This window comes from Vespula vulgaris, chromosome 17 (assembly GCF_905475345.1).
Source record: "Vespula vulgaris chromosome 17, iyVesVulg1.1, whole genome shotgun sequence".
In the NCBI taxonomy this organism is placed as follows: Eukaryota; Metazoa; Arthropoda; class Insecta; order Hymenoptera; family Vespidae; genus Vespula; species Vespula vulgaris.
Genome location: NC_066602.1, coordinates 1160841 through 1181864, shown reverse-complemented (window position 1 = coordinate 1181864; position 21024 = coordinate 1160841). Strand labels below are relative to the sequence as shown.

The 21024-nt window shown below is 32.0% G+C and overlaps 3 long non-coding RNA genes across 6 annotated transcripts in view; 2 read left to right on the top strand and 1 right to left on the bottom strand.

Moving 5' to 3' along the window:
- The window catches only part of LOC127070105 (uncharacterized), an 83686-nt gene that overhangs the window by 42631 nt on the left and 20031 nt on the right, over positions 1-21024 (top strand). The gene's annotated exons all lie outside the window — the stretch shown is intronic.
- On the top strand, positions 9186-11045 carry LOC127070136 (uncharacterized). The gene is made up of 3 exons (XR_007784218.1): positions 9186-9359; positions 9602-9925; positions 10035-11045. It is a non-coding gene; the product is annotated as an uncharacterized LOC127070136 (long non-coding RNA).
- Positions 15308-20608, bottom strand: LOC127070142 (uncharacterized). Of its 4 annotated transcripts, none has more exons than XR_007784223.1 (4): positions 20312-20608; positions 19880-20191; positions 19227-19519; positions 15308-19087 (listed from the first exon to the last, which is right to left on the bottom strand). It is a non-coding gene; the product is annotated as an uncharacterized LOC127070142 (long non-coding RNA). The 4 variants fall into 4 exon arrangements; XR_007784224.1 differs by having other exon boundaries at positions 19880-20160; positions 20312-20606; XR_007784226.1 differs by having other exon boundaries at positions 19880-20032; positions 20312-20592.

Sequence of the window (21024 nt, the reverse complement as noted above, 5' to 3'; positions counted from 1 at the left end):
TCGTACGATGCAGTGATATTTGATGGAGTGAACAAGCAATCATGAAACACAGGAGAGATTTGCGAAGCTGTACTCGTTTCGTATCGAAACTTCTAGTGAAATAGATTGCTCCCTAGACAAATAAGCCAGAAAATCAGAGACGTAATACTCTTTTGGTACATATCGTTTCGTGATATCGTAATATACAATTTGAGACTACCAACGCTTTTAATTACTCATTTCTTTTTCATTAAGAGAATGGCAAAATTTCCAAACACGAGTTAGTTTCGTGTCATAAGTAATATCGCAGGAGAATTTTGGATTCAAGACAAATATTAATACAGACATGTTAGAAAAAAAAAAAATATTAATAGGGAAAAAAATATAAAAAATATAAAAGGAGAGCAATAATACTGATGCCATGTAATAATAAAACGGAAAGACCTCACACCTAATGCTAGGGATGATAATGTTGGAAAAGAATTGATTCAACATTTATCGCAGACATCATAGAAAATTATAATGGGCAAAATAGTGATTTTTTTTGCAAAACTATATGATCCTCCTTGTCTACATATTTCCTTGTTAACGGGTATCGATCGGCATTTAACGATTTGCTCGTTGAGGATTACCTTCTCTCCTACCTTTCGTCCAGCACCATCAAATTGAACGATTTAATACTACCTCTCTCCGTGCACATGCACGTTTACGTGCTCCAGTCAAGTGGACGGAAATGAGTGTGCGTGTTGCGTACATCTCGTCTCTTATTTTGAAAACAAGGATAGTATTTTTTCATTAGTTCTCCCCTCATCAAACCAAGCAGACAATGCGATAATACGATTAGCGGTATAATTCAACTATCTATTTAGCTGTATGATTTCATTTGTCTTTTGCGGATCGATATACCACGGCTGGTATGATTCTTCCAAATGAACGGGTAAATTGTTCTAGAAAGTTACTCCCTATTGGAGAATGCAAAACAATAATCCCATTATACTTCTAATTATCTAATATTTCGTATATCATGTTCCAAATCAATTGGTTCCTAAGAATATAGGCTTTTGCTCTGCAAAATAAACAAGCGTGCTATCAAACAATGAAGCTAAATAGGCAACTGAATAATACAGCCAATCTCCTATTGTTCGCTTGGTGTGATGACAGGAAAATAAATGAAAAAATACTGTCCTTATTGTCAAAATAAGACAGGAGTTCTACGTACACACGCACACTCAATGCCAGCCACTCGACCTTACGCGGATAAACGCGCACCAGAGCACACGTACATGGAGAGAGATAATGGAGAAAGGTTTAAACGAAGGTACTTGACGATAAATATGGGAGAACGTATTACGGACATCCACTGTAACGAAATTCCTTTCATAACATACTAAATGGGTAATTAGCGCTACGCACCAAATTATATCGTCCAAATTTGAATATTTAAGAAAAACGCTAATTAAATATTACGAATATTTTTTATGTATATGTTGCGAATGTTACGGCAAACAGTTTGAAATATAGAATTCAATACTTCTCCCATTTAATTATTTCGAATGGTTACTTAATTTAAATCGATAAAATAACAATGACGTGACGAGGACTTTCTATTTCACGTTTAATTTAAAAGTATTCCCCTGCTAATGGTATTACTTTGAAAAAAGATGAATCTTTTTATCGTCCCTGTCTGTTCAATTATTTTGTATTATAAACCTCCCTCAGTTTCATTTTAATTCCCCTTTGACCCTTACCTCGCATGGAACGTCGGACGGCTCTTCGACAAAGCTTGTTGAACACAATCGCTTATACCCTCCAGCTAAAGCCGCTCACAGTTAGATGCTTTGAAAAAGATAAATCCCTCCCATTTCCTCGTACCCTTGTTCCAAGCTTTATAAAACATTGCCATATTGATCTTTCGAAACTTCGTCGTCAAGCAAGTATGTATTTTCTTCTTTTTCCTCTTCCTAGGTATTCACAATCACATAATGCATACATGAACAATAGCTAACGATGTTCCTTCCTTTGTTAGAATTTTCAACTAACTCTTGAAACACTCTTCTGCTTCAATATGCTCGAATAATGTTCATCAATAGAAATATTCTAGTAGCCATGATAAAATCTCTGTAAAAATTCAATAACTTATTCTACAATATACTTATGATACAGATTTTATATTCCATATTATACTTTAAAATAAAAAAATTATATATTATCTCTAAAATATCTCAACATTCGATAAAGACAGCACTGTTTGATTTACCATTGAAATATAAGTCTGAAGAGGTAAACGTTTCCATTTCCTACGCTCGTTGACTTTCGGACATTTCTACTATCCAAGTAGAACGAATCTTCGGATTTGAGGAAAAACAGGAAGTACCAATGGAAAAGCGTTTCATTTCGGATGTCAAATGTTTAATGATCACATTAAGCTTAGTTCAAATCCAAATATCTTCTTTGGACGTAATAAGAATGCAGATATCATTCAATTCTGATCCTCTGCAATACTTCCTAGCAATTGGAATTGCTTTTGCCTTCGTTTAGTCTTGTATATCTATGACATTTCGTAAATTAAAAAAAAATTAACAAATTTCGTAAATTAGTTAAGTCTTACGATAGACGTTCAATTGTTCATTTAAATTATGCAGTCATCAAAGGCAAATCGGGTTACGCCCATTTAATACAGATAAAGTATCCTCTCCGAAAAGCAACAAAATAATACTTAGGATGACATTGATTACGAAAATAAGTTTGATTACCACAATAGAAATGAAATTTTATAATAAATTATATTCTAATGACTACTAGTAAATTTACTTTATATCGATAACGAACAAAAGACTAGTGAGAATGAAGAAATTGTTAGTACTGTTTGAACTGCTTGTAAGTTTCTTTTGAGACGTAAGAAATATATACGCGATAATTTTATCATTTACTTGCGTATTACTCCTTCAAAAATTATTGAGAAGATGACTTCTAAAGGAAAGCTTCTTCCGCAAATCGCCATCTTGGATGACCTAGCGCGGCTAATTTCCCAGGCGTGGCTCGGTGGAAGGAGCTTTACATTCTATGCAGTTAATCAATACCACGTATTATGTGATAGAAAGAGCCGAAATGTCGTGGGTCGGAAGTAAGTAAGCAAAATTTCTCGATGATACTTCCATTAACTGGACAAATTATGTTCCTTTTTTTGTTTCTGGTCTTTTCTTTTTTTCATACCTTCTGTTCTTTACAATTTACAATTAGAAATTAACTAGAGAATTTTGATAATCGACTATTAATATTTTACCAGTTTTATCGTTTAAAATATTTAAAAATACATATTAATATCCAGCAAGAAATATTGTTTGAAAATTTGTTTCGTAATATTACCTTCTGTTTTCTTCGTATTATTTAAGTTTACAAGCTTCTCTCTTTCTTTATTACATAGTGAAAAAGAATATAGATTTACAAAAAAACATTGGTTATATTTATGTTCCTTTTGGCGTTACTCTTGGAATGCGGTTTAGGCCAGTCAATCAAAACTCCTTATTCCCCGATCAAACGATCCGTCACGGTTTGGATGGTGTGATGGCGGGGAAACAGATTTGTAGACCAATCTCTTTCAATTCGACTGATTGTTCCCATTTCCTATTGACTCCCATATCTAATGTTCCACATTACAGGACTGCATATTGTGATAAACGCTTCTGCTTCGATTAATTCATGGCGGCGTATCAAGCGTTAATATTAAATGAAAAGGAATTAATTTTATCGTTGCAATTTTCTCATAACAAAAATATCTTGTGAGCGTTATTTCCCAAATTTTTTTATTTCTATCTGTCAAACGTCGGCCAAAGATGTTATTTATGCAAACAATATTTTTTTCGATTTCTTTTTTCCATAATAAAAATTTGTATAATCGGCGAAGTGATCAGGATGAGAAGTATCTAGTCGTCCTTTGAAATTTTCAGTCTTTCGATACAGTTCACCGACAGTGACGGGATACATCACATTGTAGGCCCAATTTCAAAAAAATGGGGAAAAAAATACATATCCATATATCTTATGCATGTAGAGCACACATTGAATTAAAGATAGGTCGGAGAAATTGTATTATCTAAAATTCTCAACGTCTTTCAAAATTTTTCTAGTGCTTCTAGAGAATACCATAAATGATCATGCAGGAATCAATAGCAAGACATTTCCTTTTGAAACATCGTTCTTCTCTCTAACTTACTCGTAATACCATCTTTTATACCGTGCTCGTTAGGTGATCGATAATAACCAGAAAGAGAAATAGGAAGACAACATTTTTAAAGGTCATGACGACGAACCTTCTCGATTCCGATGTAGTATTGTTTTGCAAAGCTCGAACGGTGGTAGGGGGCTAGGAAATATCTCCCTTCAAAGGATCCAATGGTAAGCTGCTTCGTTAAGAGGATATAATCGATTGCGTTCAGAAGGTTCGTCGAAGAGACGTCCGACGGTACACACAGATCGTGGGTCAAAGTGGAATATTTTCTCTAATGGGGAAATATTCCTTCGTAGAAAAGAAGATTTCATTCCGGAATCCTCTTTCATTTCATCTTGTTTCATCTTCAGAAGGATGCAACGCAGTCGAGAAGGGAAAATAAGGATCTACAATAACGTTGACCGTGTCTTTGTATATCGAACTAATGTTAATTTGGATAGCAATTGGCTAGAAAATTATATGTACCGTAATAATGTTTATTTCGATGCCGTTCGGGTGTTTGGGAACGATAAAGAAAATCTCACAGCAATTCTCAAGGATACCAAAAAGGAAGTTCTGCGAATCAATTTTGAAGAAAATGGTGATACAGGGGATGAAGAATGCGAAGGTGACGATAAAGGTGAGTCACATTTCGATATAGGTCGAATTTCTTGGAAAATAATGTCAAAAATGATAATGTTAATATATCAAAGTGAATATTCGAGCAACTTTAAATTGCTCTGTCCGCATATTTCATAGTTAATAGAATTAAACGATTTACACGGTGGTATTGAAAAAAAGTGATCCTTAAAAATTTTCCATCTCTTTGATATTTTATTTTTGTTAAACATACTTCAAAATCATCCGTAGATATTAAAAACGTTCAATTAATCTTTTAATATACTTTTTAAGATTCCTAACTATTTATCACAATATTTGAGTATATATTCATGATTTTATTTCTATCAGAAAAATACGTCAAATCTCTTTCAAACTCTCTGAAACAGACTTTCCCTTCAAGCAAGCGGAAAGTATGATAATTACAAAAAGAAAACTAATACGATTATTCACGAAAATATACGATACCGGTTCGATTGTCGATACCTATCTCTCGAAGATTCTCCATTTGTCTCTTTGTACTCCCGTTCTCCTTGAGTCATGTATCTCTATTCTAATTGATTAACTGACATTAAAGCCAGCAATTCAACTAGTATCAGCCAAGAAAATCAACCCACATGTTAGAATCGTCAATGGGTAGTATTAGAGTCAATAGGGAGAGCATACACGGTGTAACATCATGGAAGAGGCAAGAGCTGCACTACGGTCGGCTCTATATACGATCATACGATTAAATCGTAAAAATGTATAAATAAACATACCATAAATCCGGTAACTCGAATTGTATTTTCTTTCCTGTTCTATATTATATAATAACATATCAAAGAAGAATTGCACAGTTTGAAATATAGTGTGAAATAATAATCAAAATTTATACAATTTTCTATCATATCTTATAAAACGGTGTATTCTAGTATTAAACACGAAATTATGTAATAAGATCTGTAATGTAGAGTCTCGAATATAGATCATATATATGTAAATAGAAATTATGCGTTAAATATGCAGTGTACGTTTATGTCACCGTGTCATCGTTATACCGTCAGTTTATATTCGTATTCAACATAATTAAAAAGAGAAGAAATGTTTGGTTCAATATTCCGTATTGTTTGTCAGAATATTCACGTCATTTATTAAACATAATGTGTATTGGACGTCGATCAGAAATATAAGTATTTGGGCGACTTAATTTATTACGTGGCAGAAATACCTTTCGATTGTTATTTAATGAAAATGCATGTAGACATTACCTTCTTCCATACGTATCGTCAAGTACCTTCGGCTTAAACGATTTGTTATTACCCCTCTCCATGCACCAGTGCTCTTGTGTTCACTCATGCGCACTAGGCCATGTGGGCGGGAATACGTGCGCGGTACTGTTGGCGTGCGTTCGTGTATCTCCTCCATTATTTGGAGAAGAAGGAAAGTATTTTTTCATTTCTTTTCCTCTCATCAAACGAAGCAAACAATTCGATAATAGCATTGTATTAACAGTGTAATTCAATTACCCATTTAGCGGTATTAATTAATTTGCAGATCGATGTATAACGATTAATTTAGTTCTTTCAAACGAACGAATACTTTTTCCGAAAAATTTATTTCCCATTGGAAAATTTCAAGGAATGATCCAAGTATACTTCGAGTTATCAAATTCTTCGTATATTATGTTCCAAACTAAATAGTTCCACGGAAAATATTATCTTTGTCGATTCGTTCCTTTCTCATTACCTATAACCGAGTACAGCAACGACATCATTATATTTCTAGTAACATAATATTTCTTATTTACTTAGTATTTTTCTAATATTTTACTCGAATGGTTAAATATCTTAATAAGACTACATATAGTAATCATTTATATAGTACTTCCCCGAGAATAGTAAAGATCTGTGATACTTCTTTCTATTCATTGTTATTCGATCAACCGATCCGTATTGCGCAAAATATAATTTATAAATATCGTAGAAAAACAGCTTTTGCATGAGATTGATACAGTATTCTGAGTTCTACTTTCTCGTTAAGGTCATGAATGATTCTTGATAACATTAACACAATTAATTAATAATTACACAATTAATAATTAACACAATTCGATTTTTACAATCTGAAATGATCGAAAAGATAAGTGTATGGAGACTGAAGAACAATCAAATGGAAAAAAAAACATTCAAACGGAACAAAGGAAGATAAAAGCAAAAAGAAATATCCCCTTTACTGTAAGATTGATCAAAAATTATTGGTAACATAGTGAGAAAGTTATCGGAGATGACATATCTTATCAATTTATGAAAAACAGTTGGAACCAAAATAAATGATGGAGAAGAAAAACCTTGGTGATTCGATACTTGAAGTGATTACATTTTTCAATGGCAGTACAGGCTGTTTATTATAAATCTAGGCAAGTTCCTGAGAGATCAAGAATAAAATATAAGTTTAAAACCTACAATATTGGGATATATCATCTATATCATTTTTAACAACATGCTGTCGATAAAATAAATCATATTTGAATTTTTTTATTCCGACCTATAAATCTCAAAGCATTACTTAGGGCTACTTGTGTCTATTCATCCAGTCTTATAGGGCATACTCATTAACAGACGGAAATAAAACTATTTTTACTACTCCTTCGTAAGTTCATTACATTTTGTTTAAAATTACTGTAGCGATAAACTTATTTATTTTTTCTTGTATATGTTACGTTAATGAAAGGAATCTTCTTTATTTTTTCATATACCATCTCCATATATATATATCACTATGTACTAATATCTAATAATATTTATTACCTTATTTATTTATATATTCGTCTACATATTGATGAAGTATCTATATCTATTTGTGAATTATCAGGCATATGATTTAAAATATAATAATAAAGAAAATTAAAAGATAAAATGTAATCAAACCAAAAATTTATATAAAAAAAAGAAGATATTAAGAAAAACAGCAGAGGAATATGTATCTGGAAAGTGTACCATCCGATATCGATTTCATATTTTCATATATTTCCCTTGTATTGATATGTGTAAACTCGGCTATAGATAAATGTTTCATCTCTCTTTCTTAAACAAATTTTTGTTTTAATTTATTAAACAGGTGAGGATCAAAAAATAAATTTAAAGTAAATGAAGAAAAATTAAAATTAAGTACATACATTCTTATATGATACTATATAAGAGAATAATTCTAGAATTTCAATTCACATTATTAATTATCCTGAAAACGGATAATAAATAAATAATTCGTATAAATCACATTTCAATATAGGTCTTTGGAGAGAGATAATAATAATAAGTTCAGTATGAAGGTATTTGACGATAAGTATGGGAGAACGTATCATGCACCTGCAAATCATTATACCTCGAAACATTCATTAACATGAGAGTTCGTGATATGCAGCAAATTAATTGGTCCAAATCCCTATATTACTAAAGATGTATATTAATTATTATGAATATTATTTAACTTCGTGTCGTGAATATTGTGATAACCAATTTGGAACCATGATTTTAACGTTTCTTCTTTCATGAATTATACTAAATAATTATTAAAACTGGTATAACGTTGACCTGGTCACGCAAACGTACAGTGAATGTTCGACGCATAATTTAAAAGTGTTCCCTGGCTAAAACTAATATCCTGAACAACGGCAAAGCTATTGATCGTCCCTACGTGTTGCATCATTTTGCAAGGTATATCTCCCTCAGGTGCATTTCAAGTTTTTTTGATCCATGTTCCGCGTGAAACGTCGGACGACCCTTCAATAAATCTGTCTGTCGATAAATTAATATTCATCAAGAAATTCATTTCCAAATCCAATTAAGCCTTTCCGAGTAGTTCAATCGCGTAATAGGAAATTTTGATTGTCTTACGTAAATGGCGTCCAATTAAAATACCTTAAAGAGATGAAGTTGATATTAGGAAAGAGAAGTGACAAATGATTTTCTATGAATCCATATTCTTTCCTAATGCGTTATAAAATGACACAGATGTGTAAAAAAGAGATTGTCATCTTCAATAATAGAAAAAGAACAGAAAGTGATATAACAAAAAAAATTGTCAAACAATATTCTTTGCTCCAGATTAATTCTTATTCATAAATATTTTTAACGACAAATAAAGGAAGAAACATATTAGCCAATTTTCAGAATTCTATAATTGATTTCTAATATCAAAATGTAAAGAGAAGGAGGGGAAAAAAGAAACGAAAGAAATTAATTTCCTCGTAACGTATGACCATCTTGGTTCTTTAGCTATATTGATTAACCTACATCAAGTATAATAAACCTGCGCAGAGCGCCATAGTGTTCGATCGATTACGAAACTGGCGGCGACGTGCGGGGTACAAGTACCGCCGTTCGGTGGACGGCGATGCGGCTGCAGGTCATTCCTTCGGTGGTTGTCGAACTAGTAATACGCGAGCGAGTGTGCTACAACAAATATTCGTTCGTGCATACTTCATACGTCCCAGAGATCAGTTATATAAGCAATTCAGGCAGTTGAAGCAATTTCTTCATTCTTACTAGTCATTTGTTTAAGCAATCAATATAAGGTAAATTTGTTAGTAATGATTAGTTCGTTATTTATTATAAAATTTTAATTTTGTGTTATGGAAATGAAACTGACTTTCGTGATCAATAATATCTAAATTATTATTTGTTGCCTTTCGGAAAAGGTACTTTATATCGCTTAAAAGGTTGTAACAAAATTTATTTTTGAGGATAATACAATTAGATGAACAATTGAATGGCTTCAGTAAGTCTTAACTAATCTACGAATTTTATATTGTTTCAGAGATACACTAAACCAACCGAGGACGAAAGCAGTTCCAAGAGCCTGGATGTATTGCAAAGGAGCCGAATTTACTTATACTGGAATTTTAAATTCCAAAGAAGATACAAAAAGTTCAACAACGCTCCACCAGATAATATAACATTGCACATCCAAAGTGAAACACATTTTCATTGACACTTTCTGCTCTTCCGTACATCCGACTATACGTCCTATATGGATAGTAGAAGTCAAGCCAGACCATCAACGAGATTAATATATGGAAACATTTTCCTTTTTACGTTTATGTTTAAATGGAAAATCAATCAATGCTGTGTTTATTGAATGGTAAGATACTTTAGAGATAAGATCAATTTTTCATTCTAAAATGTAATGTGGAATATAAAATCTGTATGATATCTATATATTTTATAATAATTTATTAATATTTTCGTAGATTATATGCAGCCGAAGAAAGTATTTTTAGTTCTAAGTGAATTTATCACAAATATTCCAAATGGAGTGAAACCCAAATTGGAGTAATTATTCGGTAATTTCTATAATATACAAATGAAATTTTTTAAGAAATCTTATACATATGGCTACTGCTGAATTTAAAGTATATTGATGGAATAATAGAATGACTAGTGATAATGGTGTTTCAACGGTTTTTATTGCTTATAAAGCTCGTCGTTCGGACGTATGAGAGCTAGGGATTATTTCGCGTATGACACATACTTGCGTATTACTGGATCGAAAATCACGGGAGGAATGACTTCCCCTGGTTAAGTTAATCCCACGTCGTTTCGTTAGAAGACCAAGTTTCCTAGATTTTAATTTTCTAGTTTGGGGATGAAAAATATCCCCTCTCCTGTAACTATATTTTTATTTTATTTTCCCATCTCCTGTAGACATATTTTTATTTTTTGCACTTGAATGACTTTTTGCACTTATAAAATTATTTCATAAAACTTGGCATCTTCTAATGAAATTGACAATTAAGTTTCTCTTTTTCAATTGCAATATTCACGTAAAACTGTAATTATTTATAATATAATTCGTTATTATTAATAATTTTTGTATTAATAATTTCAAATTATTTTAATAATAATATCAGAAACAATAAATATTGTAATTATCAACATTAATTTCTTTCAATTTAATCGTAATATCATATACGAAATATGTAATGTTTCTTCTTTCGTAAGTTCAAGTTGAACTTAAAAATAGTATTCTGATATTATTTGGTATTACTGATATTACAATTTTCGTACTATGTAATTCGTATTGTAAAATATTCTGTTGTTAAAAAATTTTTTCGTAGGAAGTTATATCTACTTCCATTTTCCTTAAAAGCACTCTCTTCAAATAGCACCTTCTTATCTTGTAAACATATATATGTTGCTTAAGTTACCCTAGAATTCATTTCCGTTATTGCACGATAATAAAAACAAGTATGCGAAGAAAATCTCTTGTCGTATTTCTTTGTTTCCTAATATCATCATCTTCTCTTTCACATATTTCCTATTCGAGAGAACCACAGAGTTAGTAAGTGATTTGGGCGGTGATTGAACCGCTACTTATTGGGAATACCGTGTCTCACTTGAATTTTCTATTGAAATGATGTTGTTATCCCGGGAATACTGTTAAATCATGCGTTTATCATTCACGGTACGTCCATCTATCGTGTCATCGTTATACCAACAGCTTAAATAATTATTCAACATAATTTAAAGGGGGAAGAAGTATATTGTTCAATGTTCCAAATTGTTTGTCAGAATATTCAGGTCAAGTTATTAGAAATAATCAGTAACGGAGGTTTTTCAGAAATACAAGTATTTGGACGAGTTAATTTATTACGTCGTTGAAATACATTTCGATTGGGATTTAATGAAAATGCATGTACACGTTGCGTTCTTCCATACGTATCGTCAAGTACTTTCGGCTTAAACGATTTGTTATAACCCCTCTCCATGCACTCCATGCACAGTGCTCGTTTGTTCACTCATGCGCACTAGGTCATGTGGGCGGGAATACGCGCGCGGTACTGTGGGCGTGCGTCCGTATATCTCCTCCCTTATTTTGATAAAAAGGAATGTGTTTTTTCATTCATTTTCCTCTCGTCAAACCAAGCCTAATCCTGTTCGATTGACCTTATTAATTTTCCAGGAAACGAATAATAAATAAGTAATTCGTATAAATCATGTTTCAACATAGGTCTCATTTCTTGATAAATAATGTTAATATATCAAAGAGAAGACTCGAGTACCTTTAAATTGCTACTTCCTGATGCATAACAGTTATTAGAATTAAAGGATTTTCACGTTAGCATGACAAAATAGTAATCCTTTTAATATTTCGACCTCTTTGATATTTTATTCTGGTTAAACCTACTACAGAATCTTCCGAAGATATTTAAAACGTTCAATTAATCTTTTAGTATACTTTCTAAGAGTCCTCACTATATATTTAAATATTTGAGTCAACATTCAGAATTTTATTTCTATCAGAAAAACATGTCCAAATCTACTGGAAACCCTCTGAAACGGACTTTCGCTTCAAGCAAGCGGAAAGGATGATTATTAAAAAACGAAAACTAATAGGATTAATCACGAAAACAAACAATACCGGTTCGATTGGCGATATGTATCCCTCGAAGACAAATTGTTTCTCCGTTTGTCGCTTTGTATTCTCGTTCTCATTGAATCATGTATCTCTATTCTAAGAGATCATGTATCTTTATTACAACTGACTGACAAGCCAGCATTTCAACTTGTATCAGCTAAAAAAATCAACCAACATGTTGGACTCGTCAATAGGCAGTATCATAGGAAGAGCAAACACGGTACAATATCATGGAAGAGGCAATAGCTGCACAAAGGTTCGCTCTACATACGATCATACGATTAAATCGCGTAAATGTATGAACAAACATGTCCTAAAACAGGTAACTCTAATTATATTTTCTTTTCTGTTCAATATAATACAATAATATACCCAAGAGGAAGTGCGCAGTATAAAATATAGTGGAAAATAATAATCAAAGACTATACAACTTTCTATCGTATATTATAAAACGTAGTTATAACATATTATTATATACGAAATTGTATAATACGATCTATACTGTAGCGTCTCGAATATAGCTCATCTATATCTATACAGAATTATGCGATTATCTAAAACATGATAAAAGAAAAAAAATCCTATGAAAATAAATTCTTGCGTCAATATTAAACGATATAAAACTCAAATATGGTTAATCTATCCGAGTGCATATTTTCTAAAATGATATAAATGATTTTCATTATCGTGACTGACTGGGAGCAATTATATTATTCTGCATCATCCCTCTTCAGAAACTCCTAGAAACTTGTTTGAACGAGAATATGGGCTCAATTCAGAATAAACGGCTATTCAACCACCGCATATAGGTAGTAAGCTCTCTAAATGGTGGAGCGAGCATTGTTTCCACTAATTATTTTTCGTATATTAACGAGGGTATCATCCCTAGTAATTCCTTCCAAACGTTCCCGATAATTTCGGATCCTTACTACAGTAAAGTGGACATATTTTTTTAGGCAGATGCATTCATTTCCATTTTAATTCTTTTCTCTTCTTTTGATTCTCCCCATTCCTTTCAGTCACTTTACTTCGTAAAAATTTAATTTTACATAACTTCTTTTGAAGGAGGGAATTTTTTTTGGTATGTAATTATTCATACATACATATTTTTCGTGACGAAATGTGTTGGCATTACGTAGAAAGTAGGATTAAAAACTGTATTTGGAAGGAAAGTAAATTTCAAGAAAAGGCTGTCTTTCTACAACATTTATAACTTATATTTTGATGTAATAATAGATACAATAATAGTAAGTATAATAATAATGATATTAATAAGTATAATTAACCTCTATTATAATGAGGGAATTATTATGTCCATGTTAAATTTCATATGCGCTTATTGAGAAATTAAAACATTCCAGCAATATATTCGAATAATACGAATATCATGTTACTAGAAATAGAATAAAATTATTGTTATCCTCAGTTATACGCAATGAAAAGTAACCGATTGGAAGAATATAACATTTTGCTTCGAGTTAATTAACAGAAAAACGCAGTGCACGAATTATTGTATAACTAAAAGTATAATTTGATAACTTTTTAAATTCTCTAATCAGGAGTAAATCTTTAGGAAAATGTAGACGATATAATCCTACGAATCTACCTAAGAACTGAATCATTCACACGGTATACAGCTCTGTAAAAGACCTAATAGGATATTTAAATGATGCATCTAAGTAGAGAACTAAATTATACAAGTCATCGTATGATTAAATTGTCCGCTTGGGTTGACGAGATGAAAACAAATGAAAAAATACCTTTCTCCTTTCCATGATACGAGAAGAGAAATAACCACACTACCTCATAGGATCACACAATCATCTCATCCACTTGAAAACGTTAACACAGGCGCGAATGTACACACATGGATGAAGAGAGATAATAATAATACGTTCAGTGTGAACGTATTTGAAGCTAAGTATGGGAAAACGTATTACTTGAAAATCATTTACCTCGAATGAATCTTTCCATGAGAATTCGAGCTGCCGAACAACGGTAGAGCTTTTTATCGTCCCTACGTGTTGAATCATTTTGCAAAATATACCACCCTCAGGTTCATTTCAAGTCTCTATGATCCACGTTCCTCATGCAACGTCGGATGACCCTTCAATAAATCTATCTGTCGATAAATCTATCTTCACCGAGAAATTCATTTCCCCCCAATCCATATCCAATTAAGCCTTTCCGAGTCGTTCAATCGCGTAATAGGAAATTTCGATTGACTTACGTAAATGGTGACCAAATAAAATACGTAGAAGAGATAAAGATGATATTAGGAAAAAAAAAGTGACAAATGATTTTGTATGAATCAATACTCTTTACTAATGCATTATAAAAAAACACAGATGTGTAAAAAAGAGATTGTAATCTTCAATAATAGAAAAAGAAGAGAAAGTGATATAACAAAAAAAATTGTCAAACAATATTCTTTGCTCCAGATTAATTCTTATTCATAAATATTTTTAACGACAAAAACAGGAAGAAACATAATTGGCAATTTTCAGAATTCTTTAATTAATTTCTAATTGCAAATTGTAAAGAGAAGGAGGGCAGAAAACAAACGACAGAAGAGCATAGAAGAAAAAGGATAATGATACACCCAATTAATAGAGATCAATAGAGAAATTCATTTCCACGTAACTTATCAGCATTTTGGTTTTTTCGATATATTGATTAATCTACGCAAGTGTAATAACCCTGTGCGGAGGGTGCCATCGTTTTCGCTCGGTTAACAACCCAAAGCGTTGTGCGGGGTATAAATACCGCCGTTCGGAGGACGGCGATGAAGCTATAGGTCATTCATTCGGTAGTTGTCGAACTAGTAATACGCGAGCGAGTGTGGTACAACAAATATTCGTTCGTGCATACTTCATACGTCCCAGAGATCAGTTATATAAGTATTCAGGTGTTTGAAGCAATTTCTTCATTCTTACTAGTCATTTGTTTAAGCTATCAATACAAGGCAAATTTGTTAGTAATCGTAAGTTCGTGATTTACTATAAAATTTCAATTTTCTATTATGGAAATGAAACTGATTTTCGTGATCAATACAATCTAAATTAATATTTGTTGCCTTTCGGAAAAGGTACTTTATATCACATGTAAGGATGTAACAAAATTTATTTTTGAGTACAATACAATTAGATGAACAATTGAATGGCTTCCGTAAGTCTTAACTAATCTACGAATCTTATATTGTTTCAGAGATATACCAAACCAACCGAAGACGAAAACAGTTCCGATAGCCTGGAGGTATTGCAAAGGAGCCGAATTGATTTATATTTGAATTGTAATTCCAAAGAAAAACAACGCTCCACCAGATAATATAACATTGCACATCCAAAGTGAAAAGCAATCACATTGATTCTATCTATTCTTACGTACATACGACGATACGATTGTACAACATGGATAGTACAAATGCCAGAAAAACAATAAGATTACTATATGAACACATTTTCCTTTTTAAAATTACTTTTAAATGGAAAAACAATCAACGCTGTGTTTATTTAATGGTAAGATATTTTAGAGATATGATAAATTTTTTGTTCTAAAATGTAATGTCGAATATAAAGTCTATAACATATTTATTTACTTTATAATAATTTATTGAATATTTTCGTAGATTATATGCAGTCGAAGAAAGTATTATTATTTATAAGTGAATTTATCTCAAATATTCTAAATGGTACGAATCCCAAATGGGAGTAATTATCCGATAAGTACTATAATATGGAAATGAAATCTTTTAATAAATCTTATACAAATATAATGTCAAATTTAATGAATATTAATGGAATAATGGAATGATTAGTGATAAAGGTGTTTCAATCGTTTCTGTCATTTGTAAAACTGGTCTTGTCATGTATGATAGCTAGGGATTATTTCGCGTATGAGACACACTTGCGTATGACTGGGTCGCAAATCCCGGAAAGAATGACTTAACCTAGTTTAATTAGCCACATGTTAGCTGGATAGAAGACCAAGCTTCCTAAAATCTAATTCTCTAACTAGAACGCATGGGGATAAATAATTTCCCCACTCCTATAGTTATGTAATTATATGTATATATACTCTATGTTCATGCGAAATTATCTGTGTAATATATCATGGAATTTCCTAACGAGAATCTTACAATAATTCGTCTATTTTTTAATTGAAATAATCACATAAAACTAATTATTTATAATATAATCAATTATTATAATAATAATTATTGTAATTATGAAGACTAATTCTTATGAAGTTAATCGGATATTAATATAGGAAATTCACACTGTTATTTTTCTCGTAAGTCTGACTTATGCTTAATAGTATTCTATTATCAGTATTCTATTATTCATAATGATATCACTATCAATTTTCGTACTACGTATATACTATATAATTCTTATAGTAAAATCATCTCTCTTAAAAAATTTTTTCGTCGGAAGTTATATCTACTGCCATATTGCATGAAAACATTTTCTCCAAATATTATTTCCTTTTCTTGTAAACAAATGCATATTGCTCAAGTTATCGAAGATAGCATTTTCGCTATTCCATAATAATAAAAAACGAATTCGGAGAAAATCTTTCGTCACATTTATGGTTTCTTAATATTACCTTCCCCTCTTTCCCGTATTTCCCCTTCGTGAGAACCACTCAGTTAGTTAATCAAGAAATGGGCAAATTACCAAGTTATACGAAAAGAATGTCAGTCGATTTTATGAAAAAGAAGTACGTTCACAACGGTCTGAGGGCATCTATAAACCACTTAAAGAGAGCGATAATGACTTGTCTGCAATCGTACGCGAGTACGCTTCGTACCATGCAATGATATTTGATGGAGTAAACAAGCAATCATGAAACTGAGGGGAGATTTGCGAAGCAGAACTCGTGTCGTATTGAAATTTCTAGTGAAACAGATAGTTCCCTACACTAATAAGCCAAAAAATCAGAAACGTAATATTCCTTTGGTATATATCATTTCGTGATTTCGTAATATACAATTTCAGTCTTCCAACCTGTTTACTTACTCATTTCTTTTTCATTAAGAGAATGGCAAAATTTCCAAACACGAGTAAGTTTCGTGCCATAAGTAATATCGAAGGAGAATTTTGGCTTCAAGACAAACATTAATACAGACATCTTAGAAAAAAAAATATTAATCGGGAAGAAAACGATAGGAGTGATAGTCATTACATCTAACAAAAAAACGGAAAGACCTCACGCATAATGCGAGGGATGATAATGTTGGAAAAGAATAGATTCAACATTTATCACAGACATCATGGAAAATTATAATGGACAAAATTGTGATTTTTCTGCAAAAATGTATGATTCTGCATGACTACAAATTCCCTTGTTAAGGGGTATTGATCGGCATTTAACGATTTGCTCGTTGAGGAATACGTTCTCTCCTACCTATCATTCAGCACTTTCATATTGAACGATTTATTACTACCTCTCTCCGTGCACATGCGCGTTTACGTGTTCCAGTCAAGTGGACGGAAATGAGTGCGCGTGTTTGCGTACATCTCCTCACTTATTTTGAAAACAAGGATGGTATTTTTTCATTAGTTCTCCCCTCATCAAACCAAGCAGACAATGCGATAATACGATTAGCGGTATAATTCAATTATCTATTTAGCTGTATGGTTTCATTTGTCTTTTGCGGATCGATATACCACGGCTGATATGATTCTTCCATATGAACGGATAAATTGTTCCGGAAAGTTACTCCCTATTGGAGAATGCAAAACAATAATACCATTACACTTCTAATTATCTAATATTTCCTATATAAGGTTCCAAATCAATTGGTTCCTAAGAAAATAGGCTATTGTTCTGCAAAATAAGTAAGCTTGTTATCAAACAATAAATTTAAATAGGTTATTGAATTATACAGCCAATCTCCTATTGTTTGCTTGGTTTGATGACAGGAAAACAAATGAAAAAATACCTTCCTTATTATCAAAATAAGGCAGGAGTTCTACGTACACACGCACACTCAATGCAAGCCACTCGATCCGATGCCGATAGACGCGCACCAGAGCACACGTACATGGAGAGAGATAATGGAGAAAGGTTTAAACGAAGGTACTTGAGGATAAATATGGGAGAACGTATTACGGACATCCACTATCACGAAATTCCTTTCATAAGATACTAAATGGGTAATTAACGTTACGCATCAAATTATTTCATCCAAATATGAATATTCAAGAAAAACTCTAATTAAATATTACGAATATTTTTTATGTATATGTCGTGAATATTTCGGCAAACAGATTGAAATATAGAATTCAATACTTTTACCTTTTTAATTATATCGAATGGTTATTTAATTTAAATCGATGGAACAACAATGACGTGACGTGGGCATTCTATTTCACGTGTAATTTAAAAGTATTCCCCTACTAATGGTATTACTTTGAAAAAAGATGAATCTTTTGATCGTCCCTGTCTGTTCAATTATTTTGTATTATAAACCTCCCTCAGTTTAATTTTAATTCCCCTGTGATCCTTGCCCCACGTGGAACGTCGGACGGCTCATCGACAAATCTTTTTGAGCACAATCGCTTATACCCTCCAACTGAAGCAGCTCACGGTTAGATGCTTTGAAGAAGAAAGATCCTTCCCATTTCCCCGTACCAGGCTTCCAAGCTTTATAAAACAGCGCCATATTGATCTTTCGAAACTTCGTCGTCAAGCAAGTATGTATTTTCTTCTTTTTCCTCTTCCAAGGTATTCACAATCACATAATGCATACATGAACAATAGCTAACTATGTTCCTTCCTTTGTTAGAATTTTCAACTGCCTCTTGAAACACTCTTCTGCTTCAATATGCTCGAATAATGTTCATCAATAGAAATATTCTAGTCGCCATGATAAAATATCTGTAAAAATTCAATAAATTATTCTACAATATACTTATGATACAGATTTTATATTCCATATTATACTTTAAAATAAAAAAATTATATATTATCTCTAAAATATCTCAACATTCGATAAAGACAGCACTGTTTGATTTACCATTTAAATATAAGTCTGAAGAGGTAAACGTTTCCATTTCCTACGCTCGTTGACTTTCGGACATTTCTACTAGCCAAGTAGAACGAATCGTCGGATGTGAGGAAGAACAGGAAGTACCAATTGAAGAGTGTATCATTTTGGATGTCAAATGTTTAATGATCACATTGGGCTTAGTTGAAATCCATATATCTTCTTTGGACGTAATTAGAATCCAGATATCGTTCAATACGGATCCTCTGCAATACTTCCCAGAAATTGGAATTGCTTTTGCCTTCGGTTAGTCTTGTATACCTCTGACATAATTTAAATTTCGTAAATTAGTTACGACTTAGAATAGACATTCAATTGTTCATTTAAATATGCAGCCATCGAAGGTAAATTGGGTTACGCCCATTTAAGTCAGATAAAGTATCTTCTCCGAAAAGCAACAAAATAATAATTAGGATGGCATTGATCACGAAAATCAGTTTCATTACCACAATAGAAATGAAATTTTATAATAAATTATATACTAATGACTACTGATAAATTTACTTTATATCGATAACGAACAAAAGACTAGGGAGACTGAAGAAATTGTTAGTACTGTTTGAACTGCTTGTAAGTTTCTTTTGAAACGTAAGAAATATATATGCGATAATTTTATTACTTACTTGCGTATTACTCCTTCAAAAATTATTGAAAGGATGACTTCTGCAGGAGAATTTCTTCCGAATATCGCCATATCGGGTGACTAGTTAATTTCTGAGGCGTGGCTCGGTGGAAGGAGTTATTATATTCTATGCAGTTAATCAATACCACGTATTCTGTGATAGAAAGAGCCGAAATGTCGTGGGTCGGAAGTAAGTAAGCAAAATTTCTCGATGATACTTCCATTAACTGGACAAATTATTTTTCTTTTTTCGTTTCTGGTCTTTTCTTTTTTTCACACCTTCTGTTCTTTACAATTTACTATTAGAAATTAACTAAAGAATTTTGATAATCGACTATTAATATTTTTCTCTGTTTTATCGTTTAAAATATTTAAAAATATATATTAATATCAAACAAGAAATATTGCTTGTAAATTTGTTTCGTAATATTACCTTCTGTTTTCTTCGTATTATTTAAGTTTACAAGCTTCTCTCTTTCTTTATTATATAGTGAAAAAGAATATAGATTTACAGAAAATTATTCGTTATACATATTTTCCTTTTCGCATTATTGATTTGTATACGTTTTACGCCAGTCAATCAAAACTTCTTATTCCGCGATCGAATGTTCCGTAAGAGATGAGAGTAGGGGGAAACAGGTTTGTGGGCCAATCTCTTTCAATTCGCGTGACTGTTGCCATTTCCTATTGACTCCCATATCTAATGGTCCACATTTCAGGACTTTATATTGTGATAAACGCTTCTGCTTCGATTAATTCATGGCGGCGTATCAAGCGTTAATATTAAATGAAAAGGAATTAATATTATCGTTGCAATTTTCTCCTAACATAAATATCTTGTAAGCGTTATTTCCCAAATTTTTTTATTTCCATCTGTCATACGTATGCCAAAGATGTTATTTATGCAAACAATATTTTTTTCGATTTCTTTTTTCCATAATAAAAATTTGTATAATCGGCGAAGTGATCAGGATGAGAAGTATCTAGTCGTCCTTTGAAATTTTCAATTGTTCATTACAGTTCATCGACAGTGACAGGAAACTTCACATTATAGGCACAATTTTAAAAAATGGGGAAAAAATACATATCCATATATCTCATGCATGCAGAGCACACATTGAATTACAGATAGATCGGAGAAATTGT